A 20,627-nucleotide genomic window follows, 5' to 3' on the forward strand; every position below is an offset into this window, starting at 1 on the left:
GTTCCAAAATATACCATCCTTTATGGAAGTTCCTTTTCTCTATGTATGTACACTGCATAAATTGGACCATTGCCCAAAAACAAACTAGGTGGAAGTAGATTATTTATGTTCTTATTTTTAAAATTTATATCCTGCCTTTCTGTTCTCATGAACCACCATGTTTAAGGTGGCTAACAAATTAAAACATACATAAAAAATCACATTTAAAAACCATTAAAACCAACCTCCTCAAAAGAGCCAGCATTAAAACAATTAAAACAAGAGCTAAAGTACCAAGTCATAAGAACAACAATTAAAACATTAGTCAGGAAGAAGAGAGGGAGGTATTCCTATTATTTTTATATACATGAATCCATTGTAGGTTCAAGTTTGAACCAGATCAACTTCCTATACAATGATGGTTAAGTTCGAAATTTTAAGTGGAAAGAATGAATGACAAAAATGTTGGCACTGATATAGCAGAAAGGTGTGAAAATGACATAATTGTTTAATTTGTAATTATTTTATTATTTATTTATTTATTGGTACTCTACCCATATATCTCTCAGACTCGAGAACTTTGGTATAGTATGTTTGCAAATTTCACATCAACTACCCATAAATAATATAATTGCAATAAAAAAATTCATACAAAATTCTCCTTAAAGATTGGAATCCTGCAAGCTGCAAATGCTGCCATTTTTTCATCCTCCAAGGATGAAAGAAAATGAGAGAAAATAAATGGTTTGTGTTAGTCTTCACTGGGAAGGGGTTGGGAAGTTACCCATGCCTGAACTGTAGTGTTTTTTTAAAAAAGTTTTTTTAAAAAAAAAACTGCGTCAAAAGACAATTGATGATGTTCTAAGGCTAACTGAGAATAGAACAATAGCAAGTCACCAGGTCTGAACAGCATATTCCCAAGCGATCTTTAAAAATGTGAAATTGATCTAAAAATAATGCAATTTAGTGAAGAACCACTGTAGTATAGTGGTGTGTCCAACTAAAATCTGAGAGTACCAGGTTCAAATGTCCACTGTACAACAGAAGCTAACTGGGTAACCTTGGGTATCCTGGCTGGTGTTTGTATAATTCCTGGGAGAGCAGTGATTGACTGTAGACTTTGCTGGTGAGGCAGGACCTAGAATTCAATAGGAGTATTTATACTTATGCCAGTATTTTCACCAGTGTAATGTTATCCAGGCACCAGGGGTGGGTCACGAGTTCAAAGACCTTAGGGTATTGACTGACCCCTACTTCTTTCCTGGTCCACCAGTACCACCCATTTCTGACTCCTCCACCAGTTTAGCCATGTCACTACCTGTCTAGCACTGGTAGGGTAGAGTTGCCAGCTCCAACTTGGGAAATAACTGGAGATTTTTGGGGCGGAGCATGAGGAGGGAGGGGTTTGGAGAGGGGAGGGACTTCAATGCCATAGAGCCCAATTGCCAAAGCGGCCATTTTCTCCAGGAGAACTGATCTCTGTCACCTGCAGACCAGTTGTAATATCAAGAGATCTCCAGCCACCACCTGGAGGTTATTACAACAAAGAGCAGGCACTTATGGCAAAACAAGCACAAAACTGTTGTTGCTTAACAAAAAGTCCATATAATGTAAGCACAAAATGTATACAATGGTGATAAGTAAGTACATTTACAACTTCAATACTGAATATAAGGTAAGTATCAAGATAACCATTCGGTTCAATAAAGTCCAAGGGTGCCGAAAAAGATAGGTTTCCGGTATAGAGTCCTATTTCGTATGAGCTTTTTCGATTCAGGCAGTCCCACGATGTTCAGTCATAGTTCACAGAACATGTGTTCTATAAAATATTTACTTAATTAGCCATATGGCAATTATAATGGGTGAGATACACAACAAACAACATGTTATATACAAAATTTCATATATACATACCTGGAGAATGAGGCTCGTAGCTTCTCAGTATATGTGGATGGCGAATCTGCGTCATCTGCTAAAGCGCGTGTGTGCAGTAAATTTAAAGGAGAACGCACTTATTACACACAGCTGTAACATTCTATATATGTGTGTGGGTGGCATAACATCAGTATAATTGGTTCGAAAAGATGAATAGTATGAATAAACCAACATGAAAATTAAACATATACATCAACACGGTGTTACATAAAACAATTATTCATAAGAAGCTGGATAGTCTAAAACTAGTATTCAATCCATTTGGAGAAAGCGTGTCAAAGAGGAAGATGAATCTGGCCTCTTGTTGGGCCAGAATGCGGTCCACATTTTGGGTACGAAAAGGTTTGCCTCGATACAACCGAAAAACAAAAAATTGCATTTCATAATCTGCATGTTTCATCTGTTTGTAATGAGCAGTTAAAGAAGCCTCCAAATTATTGTTCCACACACGTGACCTATGCTTGCCGATTCTGAGTTTAACAGGGCATTTTGTCTTTCCTACGTAGAGTAGACCACAGGGGCAACGGATTATGTAAATTACCCATTTGCTGTTGCAGTTGCTGAAATGGTTTAGTTTAAATTTAAACCCTGTACTGGTGTCTTGGAATTCTTTGACAGGTAGCGCCTGTGCACAGGCGATACATTCTCCGCACCGGAAGTGATCTATTGGCTGGGAACTCAGAGATGGACGGAAAATGTCTGAGTGTACCAGTCAGTCCTTAAAGGACCATGTGCGACTTAGTCCGAATTTGGTGGTAAAGTACAACCTGGAATCTCACGGACCAGATGCCAGTGCCGTTTTATGATTTTTTTGTATGCCCCGTTAGTGGGGAAAATTGTAAAGCGGCAGCAATACTGGGGTGAATATTATTCCTGTCTCGTTCTAATAATAAAGTTTGCCTCTGTGTGTGATCTGCTTTAATTCTAGACTTTTGGATTACATTGTCCGGAAAGCCTCCGGCTTGAAGGGTATGGCACAAACGGTCTGCCTCTTTATGATAGTCTTCATGAAATGTAGAATTCCGTTTTAAGCGAAAGAATTGTCTGTAGGGCAAATTCCTCTTGAGATGGACAGGATGATAGGTATGAAAATGTAATAAGGCTGAGAGGTTAATACTGAGAGGCTACGAGCCTCATTCTCCAGGTATGTATATATGAGATTTTGTGTATTACATGTTGTTTGTTGTGTATCTCACCCATTATAATTGCCATATGGCTAATTAAGTAAATATTTTATAGAACACATGTTCTGTGAACTATGACTGAACGTCGTGGGACTGCCTGAATCGAAAAAGCTCATACGAAATAAGACTCTATACCGGAAACCTATCTTTTTCGCCACCCTTGGACTTTATTGAACCGAATGGTTATCTTGATACTTACCTTATATTCAGTATTGAAGTTGTAAATGTACTTACTTATCACCATTGTATACGTTTTTGTGCTTACATTATATGGACTTTTTCTTAAGCAACAACAGTTTTGTGCTTGTTTTGCCATAAGTGCCTGCTCTTTGTTGTAATTCCCACTTTAAGGGCACTAGTCTTCTAGTTTGATTACCACCTGGAGGTTGGCAACCCTGTGGTGGGGCCTTACGCCAGCACCTCTTCATGTTGCATTGCTGCATCACCACATTGTGCCAGCACTGGGCTGAGTTGTTATCCTAAGCAGTTTCCAAACTGGCTTTAGCATTGTACTGCTAATCAGCTATGCAGCCATTTTAGTAATGCATATACACAAATTGCATAATTTATAAACCTTAAAACCCTTGCAAAAAAAAAAAAAACCTTGCAAAAAACCCCATTATTTTGCAGTATAGTCTTCAGTAACTGCTTTAAATCCAGTCAAAGCTGAAACAATAAAAATATGTAGGAAGGTTTAGTGCTCTTGCCTCTGTTAAGAGCCAGAACTACTTGTCTAGCCACCTGTTCATTAGTCGTTGTTTGTTGTTGTTGTTTTTAAATATATATCAGTTCAGATTAGATTTCGAAGTTTCCAGTACTTATCAACTTTGTCAGCATTAGTTCTGTTCCATTCATACCTTGAGTTTATTTTGCCGGTGTAATTGCACAAAACAATCAAAATACACAAAACAATAAACCATGGCTGTGGACAGAGATAGATAATACCTCCAGTGGATGTGCAAATGTGACCACAAGGCAGAAGGAAGTGAAAATCAGCAATCATAGCTACTGTGCAGTCAGAAAGCTGCCCAGCACAGGGCTCAAGCCAGGTGGTGAGCAGCTGATGCCACTGAGCTGATCCAAAGCTTGACTCGTGGCTAATCATGGTGGTTGAATAAGGTTTGTTTGCATGGTGATGATGTTCACTGAGAAGTTCCCAGCACACCTAGTCAAAACTGCAGTATCTGCGTAATTATAACAGACTTTATCCTTAGCAGGAATTTACACCTTCAAATCGTTATAGTAAGGCTGCTGGGAACTGTTGGAAGGTAAGTGAGATAGATCTGTACAGCTTTGCTTCACAAGCCTTATTACAGGTTCCACATCAGCATTTTAAGTAGTGTCTTCAAGAGATGTGCATTTTTAAAATTTATTTTTATTTATTTGTTCAATTTATAACCCGCCTTCCCCAGCCAAGACCAGGCTCAGGGCGGGTTTTTTTTTTAAGGTTAACAATAATTTATCTACCTTATATCTCCAAGATAACAAACTATGAATTTTATACCTCAACTTTCTTGATGATGTGTTAGGTTATTTTAAAATGCTCCAACATAGGAAACTATGTGCATTCTGAGATGGTATAGTCATAGGGAGGACTGTACCATTATCTGTCTGAATGTTTGGATAAGTTCTCATGCTAACATTACAGTTATTACTAGTAGAAAAGAAACTTTGAATTTTTATATTGCTTTGGAATCTTTATTTAATGTCCATTATTCCTACCATCGGAAAATGGGTTTCTGTTATAATTTTTTTAATTTTCTTATTAAGTCACATTCAATTTCAATATTGTCATCTTCAGAGTTACATAAAACAAAACCAATTCAAACTAATCAGCCTAATCAGTATTGACTTTTCGGACTTCCCCTCTCCCCTCTATCAAATTAATATCTATATAATCCCCTCTGTATTTGTTTTCTAATTCATTATATCATTTCTATAAACTACATATATTAATCTTATATACTTTAATTATTGAATACTTCATCCTTTCAATATTGATCAGTTGAATTAGATTAAATCATAGCCTTTAACATTTCCCATATTTAATTTGTTTTCACAATGTTATCCATGCCTCCCATTCTCTCACATATTCCTCATTGTCTTTTTGATTTACTAAAGCAGTAAGTTAAGCCATTTCTGCTAGTTAAAACATTTTAATTATCCAATCATTCTTGTCTGGTATCTCAGACATTTTCCATTTAGCTGCATAGACCAATCTTGCAGTAGTGGCGGCATATATCAAAAAAGATCTTTGTGTCAAAATATGTTCTGGTATCATACTTAACAGCATCATCTCCGGTGTTTTTGGGATATTTCATTGTAAAATTAGTCTTAGTTCATTGTAAATCATATCCCAAAAGTTTTTAGCTTTGTCACAAAGCCACCATATATGATGAAAAGAACCAACTTCTTCCTTGCATTTCCAACAATTTGGTGACATTGTACTGTACATTTTGGTTAGTTTTTTCGGTGTCAAATACCATCTGTAGATCTTATATATGTTCTCTCTCAACGATTGTGAAAGCATAAGTTTCACATCTCTTGTCCGAAGTCTTTCCCAATTATTCAATAAAATATCATGACCTAATGTCTGTGCCCAAGTTATCATCGTAGGTTTAATTTGATCTTGTTCTGTATATATTGATAACAACATCTTATACATCTTCGAAATTAAATGATCATTGTTCTCCAGTAACATTTGTTGTAATGTTGATTTATCTTTAAGAAAGCCTATCTTCATATCTTATATATATATATATACAGATTTTATTTGATGATATTGAAACCAAGTTAAATGTTCTTTAAGATCTTCATGGTCTTTTAAGGCACATTTTTTATATTCCCAAGTTAGGAGATCCTGGTATGTTATAAATTGGGATGGTCTTAGTGGTCGTAATGTTAACATTTCTTGTGTAGAGATCCATAACAGTGTTCTAGTTTCCAACAGATGTTTATATCTTAACCAAGTTTTTATCAATGAAGATTTTACAATATGATGCTGAAATGCCATGTGATTTTTAAGTTTATACCACAAATAACCATGCCACCCAGATCTGTTATTAAAACCTTCTAAGCCCAATAAACGTATATTTTTTAATTGTATCCAGTCTTTTAGCCATACCAAAGCCGATGCTTCCACATACAATCTAAAATTCAGAAGAGCAAACCCTCCTCTCTCTTTAGAGTCAACCAAATATTTATATGCAATTCTAGATTTTTTCCCTTGCCAAATAAAATTCAACAAGTCTTTCCTCCAGATGTCAAAATGTTTTGTTTGTGTGATTATAGGTAAATTCTGAAACAGAAACAGTCTTGGTAAGATATTCATTTGTATTACTGATATACGACCCAGAAAAGAAATATTTTTGTTGGACCACGATGTTATGTCTTTTTTTATCAGTTCCCAAAGTTTAACAAAGTTATTAATTAAATCCTTACTTTTGTTTGTAATCCAAATGCCTAAATATTGTATCTTATTCGTCTTCTCCCATTTAGAAATACTCATGAAGTCTTTTTGTTCCTCTTTTGAGAGATTCTTGCAATGCGATAACCTGGGTCTTCATCTCTTGCACTTCTTTTGTTACATTGTCCATTTTACCAGCTAACATCTCTGTTAGCTGGGCCATTTGTTTTTCCATTTGTTTAGTGAAAGTATCAGATTGTTTGGCCAAAAGCTCCTGCAGCTTTTTTTCTTGCTTCTCCATTGTTGTATCAGTGGAAGGTTTAGGTAGTGCAGGGCTATGCAATGAACCAGATCGTTGCCTTGGTACAGACATACAAACCAGCAGATCCCGATTTAAAAGCAGATCTCCAATCAGTTGAATCTTCTATTTATGGATAGTAGTATAGCCTCCCAGCAAATTCGCCTTATTTATTTATTTTTTGGCCTCCTAATTGCTGTAAAAATCAAGTTGGAAGAATCAAGGCACCATAGAGTACAATGACGCTCTAGCTCGACTTCTAGGACAGGAAGTAGGAAGTACTGCGGACCTTCTGTCGTCTCCTTTCTATGCTCAGAGTTGTAGGATGTATTTATCTCCTGCACAGGGAGACACACTTCCGGTCCTTCGGTGTCGCTTTGCAGCCAGCGTTCTCTGTCCACAGCCAATTCAGGATGCCTCTATCTTACAACACAGCCAAAATTCTTTACAGAAGAAGCCATTACTTGGAGGTGGGCCTTCTGTAACTTCCTCCTTCTTCTCCCCTGTTTCCCATCATTTTATTGGAGGACGGTATGTCAATTTAAAAGACTTTTGTTTAGTCTATTTTAAACTTTTCTGCCACTTTATTTTGAAAGTTTAACAAAGTCCAGTTCAATCATATATTGAAACGGGAGGTTAGGTTTCCAATTCTATTCTTTACTGAGTTTCATTAATTTTCCAAAAAGAAATCAGAGGGGGTTCTTGGCACTCACTCAGATTTCGGAGGGTGAGGCTTTCATTCCTTTAATTTCGTTGCTTGGTTGGTATTGGGTGGGAGAGAACAAAGCCTCAATCCGAAGAAACATCCACGGCGATATAATCCCCTCAGGCTGGCGGCGCCAGCATCTGAACCTCCGGGAGTCTTAATTAAGCACTCTCAAAGAGTTCAGGAGTCGAACCGCTCTTCATCAGCAGCAGAAGCATTCCTGACACCTGTTCCACTTTTTAGGAATCGGGGGGGGGCACCTAAGCCCCTTTTATTTGATGTTTCTCGGTTCTTTTATTTGATGTGCTTCGGTCAGCTGACCCACAGGAAGTCCTGGAAAATGGGTTTCTCAAGACTTTTTGGAATGGTAGAGAAAGTAGCCACTGCAGTTCAAGTAAATATCACACTATGCTCTTCACTGCAATGAGGGAACAGAATGACAATATAAAGATTTCTTCCTTCACATTGCTTGAAAGAAAGATGGATTTTCATTGCAGTAGCTGAAGATAAAGAAGGGCTTGTGGTGGATCCTGATGGATTGGTCAAAAGGATTCTGCATTATGAGATAATAAAAACCTGAATTTTAGGTTGCAGAAGAAAGAATAAAAGCCTTGTAGATAGGTTTACCGTATAAAAACCCTACATGCTCTCTAAAGTGAATACCCTCTGTCACATACTGCTGGTCCATATAACAGATTCCTGTATTTTTTTACTTTGAGCTGGCAAAAAAAAAAAAAAACAAGTTCACCAGAGTAGAGTCTGCCACTCATGTGGAAGAGTGGGGAATCAAACCCGGTTCTCCAGATTAGAGCCCGCCGCTCTTAACCATTATACCACATTGGCATTGCACCCCCATTGAGGTCCCTGCCCTCTCCAGGCTCCATTCCCAAATCTCGAGGAGTTTCCCAACCTGGATCTGGCAACCCTGCCCCACACCAGTGGCCAGGCAACCACTGGATCTGGCAACCCTAACACAAAACCCTGCTCCTGCTTAGTTCCCTAGCAGAAGTTTCAGTAAAACAAGTTACCACTTACCTCACTGATCATGACGAGTTGGTGGAAAGCTAGGACCAAACAGTACCTTCCTCTGCCATTGTGTCATGAATCATAGGATTGGGCTATGGCAGGAAGATAATAAGAAGAAAATTATCCTTATCTCATCATTCTCTGTGACCAACATAGCAAGAAGTCTCCACACAACTTTGCCTGAAGTGGATGTCACCATTTTTATTTTTTATTTTACAAACTGTAGCATGTTATGAAAAGCCTTAATAAAACCAGGAGGAAAATAACCAACTTTGTGAAAGAGTGGCTTTATATTACATAGCATTTCAGAAAGCAGACGTTCATTGCTTGAAATGTTTCACAGTCAGATGTTTCAGTTATCTATTTTGGGGTACAATAATTTCAATTTGCCTCAAGCTGTTTTGAATCTCAGCTGTTTGCCAGAAAATTTCCAGGTGTGATGGTATGTCTGAAGGCTTACCCTGTCCTCTAATTCCCAAAACACTTGAAAAGACATGATCCTATGGAACATTATGCCAACACACAAGTAGTAAGGTGTATTTCAAAGACAATGACTGCCAGATCAAGTCAACATCTCAGTCATCTTGCACAACTATACCTGCCATACACTAAGCATATTGCCATTGTACAAATCTACTGTAGAAAAAGATGAGGCATGGGGAAGACTGGGGACCTTTGTAGCATTCTTATGCTGTTTAGTTTCATGAGTGTCCTGATGTCTTATGAGCCTGATGTCACAGTAACTAGTTATTTATTATTTCATTGCAACTGAGGAACACAGCAGAAAAAAAATTTTACCTTGATTACCTAGAGCAATCTATCCCTACTTCTTCTTTTCCCACCCTATCTGACAGAGGTTTAGGGGCAACCTGGGCATAGAATCACACTTTCTTGGCTACTCTTAACTCTATTAAATACCATCCATAAATCTTCCATTAACAATTAAAATTGTTCAACTGATTGTCACAATATTTTATGGCAATCAGCTCCATTGATCATTGTAAATAATTAGAGCATGCTTAAGTTCTGGCTCACAAATCTTCCAAAGTGGTTATAGACAGAGAATTTGTTGTATTTCTTTGGTATGTATAGATTTATAACGGTACATAGATAAGAAATATGTTGAGAGATCTGGGATACAATACTGCAACTTATATAGTTGTGTCTCTGTAATTTATATAAATGTGCCTCAAAAGAAAAATATAATTTTATACAAATAAATATGGCACTGGCAGTTTATAAACTTTCATTAAGATACATTGTTGTGCCAGGAATAGTAGCTATCATGTAGGTAACATGACATCCCATTTCTAAACACAGTGATCACAATTCAAATGACCTCACATGGGAGATCCTAATGCACAATGAGTTATTCATTTTTTTGGAACTGCTTCTTCCACCTCCTCCTTTGCTTTACTCTCGGGTTCTGAATGCAAGCACACTTCTGTACATATCTAAATGAGCTACCCATCAAGTCATTTTTTAAGACTCCAAGAAGCCCAGAGCACTATTAGTTGTCTATAGCACCCAATTCCAACGAGTCCAAAATATCAGTGTTCTCCTGTCCATCATAATTATATTTCTCTCTCATATACACAGAGAGGGGAGAGACCTTTTCTTACTTAAGAACAGCCTACTAGCCTAAAACAGTTTCTTGTCGACAATAAGGGGCCATATAACATTCCTGAGTGGAGCGCCTGCGCCGGTTTTTGGAGGCAACGTGGCTGCGCTGCCTCCAAAGAAGCTTTCAGCCTTGCCAAAGCCTCCTCATGCAAAAATCCATGCAACCCTCATAGGGTTGCACGAGAGATACACCAGGTGGCATATCTCGCCAAAAAATAAAAGGGGCATTCCTGGCCTGAGAGGGCTGTGGAGGCTGCCTAATGGTGGCTCCTCCCCCAGCCTGGCACTGGAATGCCCCAGGAACGCCTCCCGGGATGGCAGCGCAGCCTTTGACGGTGTTTTAACAGCGCCGTAAGGCCCCATCCGTGTTCCAGGGTGGCGCTGCCACGGCAGCACCCAGCGACTGGCGTCCAGGCCTTTCCGCCAGCGTTCAGGCCACTGATGTGTGTGGATGCCGTTGCGGCACCTTCCTGGTCTCCTAAGGGCTTTTGCCCTTAGAGCTCAGGAATACGCTGAGAGACACAAACCCAAGGACTGAAGTCGGCAACAAAACCTGATGCCAACTGTGTCCCAATATACAATCAAGTATCAATCAAGTAATATTATTACAAACCCTACTAACATCAGCTAAAGTAATCTTGGGTTCATCCACTTCACTTACTCATCCTCCAATGTGATATGTGTCAAGTTGTCAACTGTCGTACTCCGGCAGGAGTGTAGCGTGCAGGCAGGAATCAGGCCGGAGGCTTGGCCTCTGGTTTCAACAACAGCAATAGAGTGCTGTGCCGACCAGAGCCTGACGCAGGCTTTTCTCTTCCCATGGACCGGGCTAGACTAAGGTAATTAGCAAGTAAAGGAGTAGAGGCACTTACCAGCACAACCTCCTTGTTTATCAGATCAGACATCAGCTTGCACACCGGGGTGAACTGAGATAACTACAGTTGCTTGGCGCTCCTGTGTGTTTCTCAGTCAGTGGCCTTCAACGTGTGTTGAACCCATGAGAGCACTGGCAAACTGCCTGGCCTTTTATTAACCTATCAGTTCCAGCTTATTCTACTCCGTCCTGATTAGGCTTAATTGTCTCCTTTCTCTCGCTCAAGGCCCACCTGGCATTTTGCCTTCTTTCTCTTAATTGAAGCCGGGCCCTGATTCTCTGCTTCTCAGCCGGCTTGGGAGAACTTGCAGGCGAGGAGTCCTGCTGCTGTTGCTTCTGCTGCTCTGTTGGCTGCCAGAAAGAGCAGCCCTCATCTCCTGTCATGGGTCCTGGCGACTCTAATGCCTGCTCCTGCTGTTCCAGTGCGGTCCTTGGAGGACAGTGCCCAGGTTCCCATTCCTCTTCCTTGGAGGAGGAGGACAGCTCGGGCTGGTCTACGACACCAACATACAATGCCCTTCCACTTTCTGCAGGGGATAATTAACTGCTGGGGAGAATTAGCTGAGGTTACTGTGTGTGAAGACATTGTATGAGGGTGTGTTGGTGTGTATAGCCTGCTGTAGGTGGCATATAGCCTGCTGTGGTGCCTGGGGACCCTGTAAGAAGCTGAAAAGTTTCTATGTGCTGTGTAAAGCCATTTTGCTTTTGTTAGCAGGGAGTCTTGTGAGGCAGTTTGTCAGGGGAGTTATCAGGGAAGGGAAAGCTGAACCATTTCCGCAATGGATCACAGCACTATGGCTGGTGAGGAAGCTGAGGCGGTGATGTGCAAAGTCTGTGGCATGTTCATATTCTTACCTGAAGGTAACAGCAATTACACTTGGAGCAAGTGTAAGTTGGTAGCCCTGCTGGAGGAGAAGAGTGCAAGGAAGAAGAGGTGTAATTTTAAAAATACAAGGGAAAAGTGCAAGGGAGAAGAGAAGAGGTGTAATTTTAAAAATACACTGGGGAGAAAGGAGAGGGCAAACCAAAATTGTTGTGGCAGCAGCTGCTGAAACAAGGTTATTTTAATCTGAGCAGCCAGTTGGATCTCAAGTGGCCAATCAGAAGTTCTTCTAGGCAAGAGTCCCACCCACTTTCTAAAAACCCTTGGTAGAAGACAGGAAAGGTATTGGCAGGCACCATGTTGGGGACCGCTGCTTTAGGCCAGCTTCCAAGGACCCAGATAGGCAAGACCAATAGGGGTTAAGGAGTCAACCTGCTCTACAGTGGGTTGCTCTCCCCTGGAAACAGCAAGCATGCAATATGGGGGGGGGGTGCTATTGCATCATTGCCTTCAATGATCTCAGCACTATGATCAGAAGCATATGTCTTCGTTTAAGTATGTAGTGCCTTTGTCCAGCTTCATTTGGTGAGGTAGCTGTAATCTTTCTAGATAAGTAATATTTGGCCATGATTATGATGCTCACATCCAGATTAGACTATTGCAATGTGCTGTTTATGGGACTGCCTTTGAAGACTGTTTGGAAACTTTGAATGGTCCCAATGCTGTTGCAATTTTGCTGAGAGCTACTAGTTCTGACAATACATCTCCCCAGTCTTGAAAGAAGGACACTGGTTGCTTATTCTCATCTGGCCACAATTCAAAGTGCTAGTTAAAGTTAAAGCTCTAAACAGTGAACTGCTTGCATCCATACCAAGTTGCCTGCCATCTTCAGCCCTTATCAGAGGCCCTGCTAGGGGTGTGCTCACCTTCTGAAGTGAGGTGGTTAGCCACGTGAGACAGGGCCTGCCATTAGTGGCACCTCATTTTTGGAACACCCTTATCGCAGCCAATCATTTGGATCGTATTTTTATAGCTTTACATACAGAATACAAATATTCCTATTCACTCTGGTCTTTGGTGGCGGTGGTTGTTGTTTTTATCTTCCCCTTTTCTGTAGGTTAAATTGTTGTTTTGCTGGAGTTTGCATTTCATTTTAGGTTAATTCTATCATTCTCTTTCTGATTATTATTTTTAACTTATTTTGTTAACCACTTGGAAATCCTCAATTTAAGAAGTGGGCAACTAATACCTGTAATGGTTCTTCATGCACAGGGTTGCCAGGTCCCCCTCTCCACCAGCAGAAGGTTTTTAGGCTGGGGTGGTGATCCCGCACACATGCTGCATGCGGTGTGATTACATCACTTCCAGGATTATCCCAGAAGCACCATAATTATGTCATGCGCAGCCACGCACGTGCGATTGCCACTCCAAGGAGCCCGGCGGGTTGGCAGGCAATTTCCCGCCAATCCCAGCAACCTGGCAACCCTATTCATGCAGCCTCAAATTTCTGTATTCCTATAGTCCTGATTCCCTCTGTGAGTTATAATGAATAACTAAACTATAGGTAAGCCTACATCCAGTTTTTTCCTGACAGCACCATGACCATTTGGGTCAATTGATGTTGCATAGTGTGGCTGTTGTCAACGCTGAGGGGACTCAGACAGGAAGTGTTCGCCTTCTCAATCCCACACTTTTAACAAGATTTGCTGACGCAATATCGTTGGTCATTAACAAAATGGAAAGTTCCTGCTTTACAGTAATTGTGCTGATATTTTTCTCTTACCCTTTCCTTTATGTTCTAATTGGTGACTTTTAAACTAAGTGCGATGTGAGCTTTTATTCACAAATTCTAATTTGCTCCAGCCAGACAGTTGCTTGAGCTGAGTGGCTGATTTCTAACTTGGTAATATATACATAGATTTCTTGGCAGGAGGAAGCCTTGGCAAAATTTATAGCAATGTTTTCTTTGGAATGCTGCTTTCATAATGAACACAAATTGTTAGCATTTATCATCATGTGATGTAATCATATAAAGGCCTTTTCCATCTTCATCCCCATAAGGTACTGTTTGTTATATTGCATTATCATGACAAATGACAAGATTGCTTCTATGACATTTAGGCAATTACAAAACTCTGAAGGGAATGTTGGTATATAATGCTAGCCAGAACCTTCTGCTACAAATGCACGCATCTAAAAGATGCAGTCACAAGTCTAGGAAACAATCAGCATCCCCAAAAAATCTATAGGTATCTTTACTTCACAATATTTGTCTCAGTAAAAATGTTATAATTTAGAAAAATGTAACATTCTGTGGGTATCTCCGAATGTGTAAGGGAAGGTGTTTAGCATGTTTGTACGGAATAATAATTACAAATGGCTGCAATAGCTAAGAAGACTGCCAGCTTCATTAAGAATAGAGGGAAAGAGAAGAAGGAGAAGGAGAAGAAGAAGAGTTGGTTTTTATATGCTGACTTTCTCTACCACTTAAGGGAGACTCAAACCTTCCCTTCCCCTCCCCACAACAGACACCCTGTGAGGTAGGTGGGGCTGAGAGATTGTGACTTGCCCAAGGTCACCCAGCTGGCTTCATGTGGAGGAGTGGGGAAACAAATCCAGTTCACCAGATTAGCCTCCGCCACTCATGTGGAGGAGTGGGAAATCAAACCTGGTTCTTCCAGATTAGAGTCCACCGCTCCAAACCACCGCTCTTAACCACTACACCACACTGTGAGGTTGAGGCGAGGCTATGTTGTGTCAGCATCGGCAGAGACAAGAATTTTTGATGGAGTGGAGGACACTGTCCTCCCACTGTGACCTCTGTCAGGCTCAAGACACAATGGTGGTGCCTCACTGTGTTTGAGGAGAACATGACATCCGTAGTCACAGAATGTCCTGCATAGGGTTGAGGGGAGGGGGGTTAATCCGGTAAATTTTGGGTTTGGGTTTATTGGGCCTGATTTTTTTCAGTAAACCTGAAATAAGCTGAACACCCATACCAGTAAATATTGGTATTCAGCTTATTTCCGGGTTTACCCAAAATATTCGGGCCCATTAAAGTCTATGGGGGATAAAATTTGAAGCTCCTATGGGGATGTTTTTGGAGGTAGAGTTGCGAAATTTTCAGGGTAGCTTAAAGGAACTTTCCTTCCATGAACCCCGAAGTTTGGGGAATATTGGGTCTGGGGTCCAATTTTATGAGGTCCAAAAGGGGTTGCTCCCATTCCCCATAGGAAAACATTGCAAAGTTCAAAGAAGAAGACACCAAACTGCCAAATAAAACCTCTCTCTAAATTCAACAATGAGAATTGTAAGCATACGGGCCGCCTAAACCCCCGGACTGGACATGGCAACCCGATATGCAGGCACATGACTACTGTTCCAGCTGTGCGCCCGCCCCAAAAAGCTACTGGGACAGCCGCAGTGCGCTCCATTGAAACTGACACGGCCACTCCTGTGCGCTCCATGCAGCCGGCAGCTAGGAAGCAGAAGCAAGGGCAACCTCCAGTGAACCTGAGAGACTCCATGTTCCTGTGCAGACTCTGTTCCAGCCACAGTCATGTCGTGGAAAGCAGACAGTCACGTAGTCAGTGCCAACACCCCTCTCTCCCATTGCAACATCAGCAGCTTAATGGGCAATCAGCAGCGATCCTGATATCAGCGATGAGTCGTTCCTTCAGCTATGCAGCAGCGATCCCCAGACGTTAGCAGAGATCGCGCCTTTTGTCTGAGAACCTTAATCACTTCAGCAGAGATCTCCCGGTTCCTCCCGGGTTGCAAAAGCCTTTGGAATCAGAATAGATTTCCAAATTCTCACTACCCCACCCCAGCAGCCGAAGATTAATCCTTTTGTAACCTTTTGTCACCTGGGAACCTAGGAGGGGTAAATTCCCTCACCCCGCCCTCAGAAAAACAGTCTATGTGGGGTGCCCACAGCCCATACTGGTACCTTAGGGCTTCCCACTTCATACAGCCTGCCACTCTGCCGGAGTGAGCAGCCATGCTAGGATACGCTGGGGGCTACCCATGCCCCCTATTTATTCCCCATGTCCCGTTTTTTACTCATCTTAGTCTACTGGAACTTGGACAACTCCTCTTCAAGAATGGTAAATATTTCCCCTAACTAATGACCTCCTGCCACGTTGGCATCCGTCCTTATTCTACTACCTTTATTTCTTAGAATCTTTGTGTGTCTGTGTTGCATCACTGAATGAAAGAAACGACATAAACTCTCTTAATTCGGAAATCCCTTGTCTGTCTTTATTCTTAAGGTCACAGTTAATGGGCTCTGGTATAGTTGGTTGATCTCGCTATAGAAATATTAAAGTTACCGATCTGCTTAGCTAATTCCCCATTCAAAGAGCATTTCGGGTAACAGAATGATGATTTTTTTTTCAAGCCAAGGTCAGTATTATCTATTCAGATTGGCAGTGGCTCCCCAGTGTCTCAGGTTGTGGTCTTTCACATCACCTACTACCTGATCCTTTTAGCTGGAGATACCACAGATTGAACAGGACCTTCTACATGCCGAGTGGATCCTCTACCCCACCTCCATTTCAAAGTTGATGAAGGGCCTTATGCCCTGCTGAGATAGAACAACATTAGAGGGAGTCATCCAGACAGGTTTCATTCCAAAGCCAGGTCTACATATGGTGGAGTAGGGCTGTCAAAAAAAAAAAATTCGGTACAGTTCGGATTCGGCCGAATTTGGCCCTTGTGGGTTCGGTACGTGCCGAAGTCTGAACTCCCCCCCTTCGGATCCGTTCAATTCGGCGGGAATTCAAAGTTCAAAAAAAAATTCGGCCGAATAAAGCCATTAAAAACACAATCGCGCCTTTCTGCGGCTCTGGGGGGGCATTTTTGGGGTTAGAGGTCCCAAACTTTTGGCAGAGCTTCAAAGGACGTTTATTGAAAGATTCCCAAGTTTTGTAAAGATTGGGTCAGGGGGGACTGAGATATGGGCCCTGAAAGGGGTCCCCCCCACCCTTAATGTGCATCTCTCAGCAGAGCTTGCCGCCCACGCACAAAGCTCCCAGCCCCGACAACAGCTGACAAGTTTGCAAAACAACACAACCTTGTTAAACAACACCTTTGCAACACACAACTGAAACCTCCCCCCTCAAACCAGGGAGCGAGAGACTCGAGGGGGAACACACCCCCCAGGCAGAACCGACGAAAGCCCCCTTTGGCTTCCCCCCCACCCACAGAAACTGCTCCCTCCCCACACACACACACAGACTCTGCTTTCCCCACACACACACACACATACACAGGAGAAAAATTATAGATTAAAGCCCCCAAAGGGGTCTTACTGTGGCTGTCTTCTGTTCCATCAAGAGGGGCTGAAGAGGACTTGTAAATAATCCAAGATGATTCCAATTAGGCACGGAACGTTTTGCTCTGGAGATGCACAGGATCGGCTGATCCATTCATCCCAATAGGGAAAAGGGGAAAGGGGAAAGCCCATATCTCGGGACCCCCTGACCCAATATTCACAAAACTTGGGGGGTATCTTAAGAACACTGGTCTGAAACTCCGCTCAAAGTTTGGGATCTGCACCCCCCAAAATGCGCCCCCTGCAGCCATGGAAAGAGAAAAGGGGGGAAACGATATTTCTGCCCCCACTGAAAAGGGGGAGAGCCCATATGTCGAGACCCCCTGACCCAATGATTACAAAACTTGGGGGGTATCTTAAGAACACTGGTCTGAAACTCCGCTCAAAGTTTGGGATCTGTACCCCCAAAAATGCGCCCCCTGCAGCCATGGAAAGAAAAAGGGGGAGCCCATATCTCGGGACCCCCTGACCCAATGTTCACAAAACTTGGGGGGTATCTTAAGAACACTGGTCTGAAACTCCAGTGAAAGTTTTGTGTCTGTACCCCAAAAAATACGCCCCCTGCAGCCACAGAAAGGAGTGAATGTGCACAAGCACCCACACACACACACACACGAGGATTTCGCTCTCTCTCTCTCTCTCCCTGGCCGGGCCGCACATCAGCTGATTCCTCCAGTACTCAATCCTGACTGATTGGCCAGAAGAAGACCCAGCTTGCCCACCGATTGGCTGGGGGAGGAGAATGCTGCTTACTGATGGACGGTTATGCTGCTTACTGACGGCCGAATTTGCCGAATTTATTCGCGAACTCGCGAACTCGCTGAATTCGGCCCCCCTGGTTGCCTGCCAGTTTTGAGTTCGGTTCCTCCCGAACTAAAAACCACTGAATCAGGGGAAATTCGGCTGATTTTCAGTTCGGGCCGAACCGAATTGACAGCCCTATGGTGGAGTCCAGAGTCTCTCACTGTAGGGAACTGCCAGAAGGGCATTGGGTTGAGTCAAACTCTTGGTGACAGCCAAGGAAGAAGAGAGCTGCTCCATCCTGGAAGTAGTGGCCCTCAGCCAGTCACTAAGGCCAGGGTGTTATTCTTCCAACCAGGAGATGACAAATTTGCAGCCACAGCACATGGCCCAGGAATGACAAAAAAACAAAGATACTAGTAAGATATAAAAAATGCCTCTCTCCCTTTTTAAAGAAGAATGTCCTGAAAACCCAAAACTTTCTCCTTTTCTCTTAAGTCACTTTTGCTCTGCTCAAGATTGAGTCTCAGAATTCCATTCAATAAGCAGCAGCCATTGAGAACCTCCATATCAGGGCTTTCTTATGCTTGTGTGATAACACAATTGTATAAAATCACCTTTCATATTCTAATGAGGACTTGGAATGGGATTATGGCATTAGTTCCTAATCAAATATCCTACAGACAAGCAGACCGTGTTGCAGCAAAAACCAGCTCATAAAATCATACCGCAAGTACATTAATGCATAATTTTACCAAAGAAAGAAATAACAAGAAGCAATGAGTCAGGGAAATGCCAACAGACACTTCAAAAGCCTGCTTCTGAGTAAATGCCATGCATGTCTCTCCTTTCCCAACACTTCAAGCTGCTTTACCAGATGAAAACACAATCATGGCATTTCATGTTGTCATAAAATAATGGGAGGCCTCATTTAACATCAGAGATGATCTTTTGTCCTGTCAGGTAAGGAGCCAAATGCACGCTAATATTACACATTTAAGGAGCAAGGATTTTATATTTTAAATCAATCACTTTCAGTTAGATTGATCACGATGGGTAGCCGTGTTAGTCTGCCTGTAGCAGTAGGAAAAGAGCAAGAGTCCAGTAGCACCTTAAAGACTAACAAAATTTCTTGCAGAGTCTGAGCTTTCTGAAGAAGTGAGCTGTGGCTCCCGAAAGCTCATACCCTGCCAGAAATTTTGTTAATCTTTAAGGTGCTACTGGACTCTTGCTCTTTTCCTACTGTCAGTTAGATAAGCATTAATGGTTATCTGAAGTATTTCATGAATTTCCCTTACAATGTATAAAAGGGCCCAGTACACAGTTATTCATCCGAGACCAAACAATGACTGTAGAAAGAGACAGCAGAACATTAAGATCTAGGTTTTCAATTACCTAGACTGGTGAATGAACTATTTGTTAAAGTCCAATTTTGGGCTGGTTTGTTATGTTGGCGAATCAAAACCTTTGCTTACCTGACCCTACCTGTCCCCAGCAGTTACATCGATGTGAAGTATGCATGCTGACTTGCTTTCTGATAAGGACGCCTAAGCAATTAACAGCTACCACTGCTGAACAGCAACTGAGAAGCATGTGCCTATACAAAGTTGCCTGATTAAAAGATGACTGGCCCATGCTCTCCGGTACCGACTGTTTTGTATTCTACAGGGTCCTTAAGCACAGGTACTTTCCATCCCTGCTGTATCAGATCTTTTCAGCTGTAGATGCCAGGGATGGAATCTATGTCCTTCTGCATATGACAAGAATGGCTTTTGTTTAGTGCAGCAGCACTGGCCAATGTCATTGCACAGGTGCAATATCCTGAGTCAGCGACAGTGCAACCCTAAACAGAGTTACACCCCACTAAACTCATTGACTTTACTAGAATTAGATGGGTGTAACTCTGCTTGCAACTGTAGTGATAAGAACAGCTATGCTGGATCATACCAAGGTCCATCAAGTCCAGCAGTCTGTTCACACAGTGGCCAAACAGGTACCTCCAGGAACCCACAAACAAGACAACTGCAGCAGCATCTTGCCTGTTTTCCAAAGCACCTAATATAATAGGCATGCTCCTCTGATCCTGGAGAGAGAATAGGTATGCATCATGACCAGAATACATTTTGACTAGTAGCCATGAATAGCCCTCTCCTCCATGAACATATCCACTGCCCTCTTAAAGCCTTCTGAGTTGGCAGCCATCACCACATCCTGGGGCAGGGAGTTCTACAATTTAACTATGTGTTGTGTGAAGAAATACTTCCTTTTATCTGTTTTGAATCTCTCACCTTCCAGCTTTAGCAGATGACCCCACGTTCTGGTATAACGAGAGAAGACGTAAAGCTTCTCCCTGTACACTCTCTCCATACCATTCATAATTGTATAGACCTCTATCATGTCTCCTCTTAACCACTTTCTTTCCAAGCTAAACAGCCCTAAGTCCTAGTGATACCAACATAGCGTAATGACCAAGTACACTGTGGTGGTGGTGCACCTCAGCTTAGCACTTATTTTCTAGCATAATGGCTAATATTGGGTTGGATCCAAAGATCCCCCAAGGAGCCTCCTCCAGCCTGAGGAGCCATCCTCCAACAGATCTTCCAATGGAAGAGCTGCTTGCTGGAGGAAATCTCCTTAGGCCGGAGAAAGGCTTCAAACGTCCTTTAGAGGAGAGATTTGATGGGGTAGGATCTATCC

Source organism: Euleptes europaea, chromosome 8, assembly GCF_029931775.1.
Source record: "Euleptes europaea isolate rEulEur1 chromosome 8, rEulEur1.hap1, whole genome shotgun sequence".
Classification (NCBI taxonomy): domain Eukaryota; kingdom Metazoa; phylum Chordata; class Lepidosauria; order Squamata; family Sphaerodactylidae; genus Euleptes; species Euleptes europaea.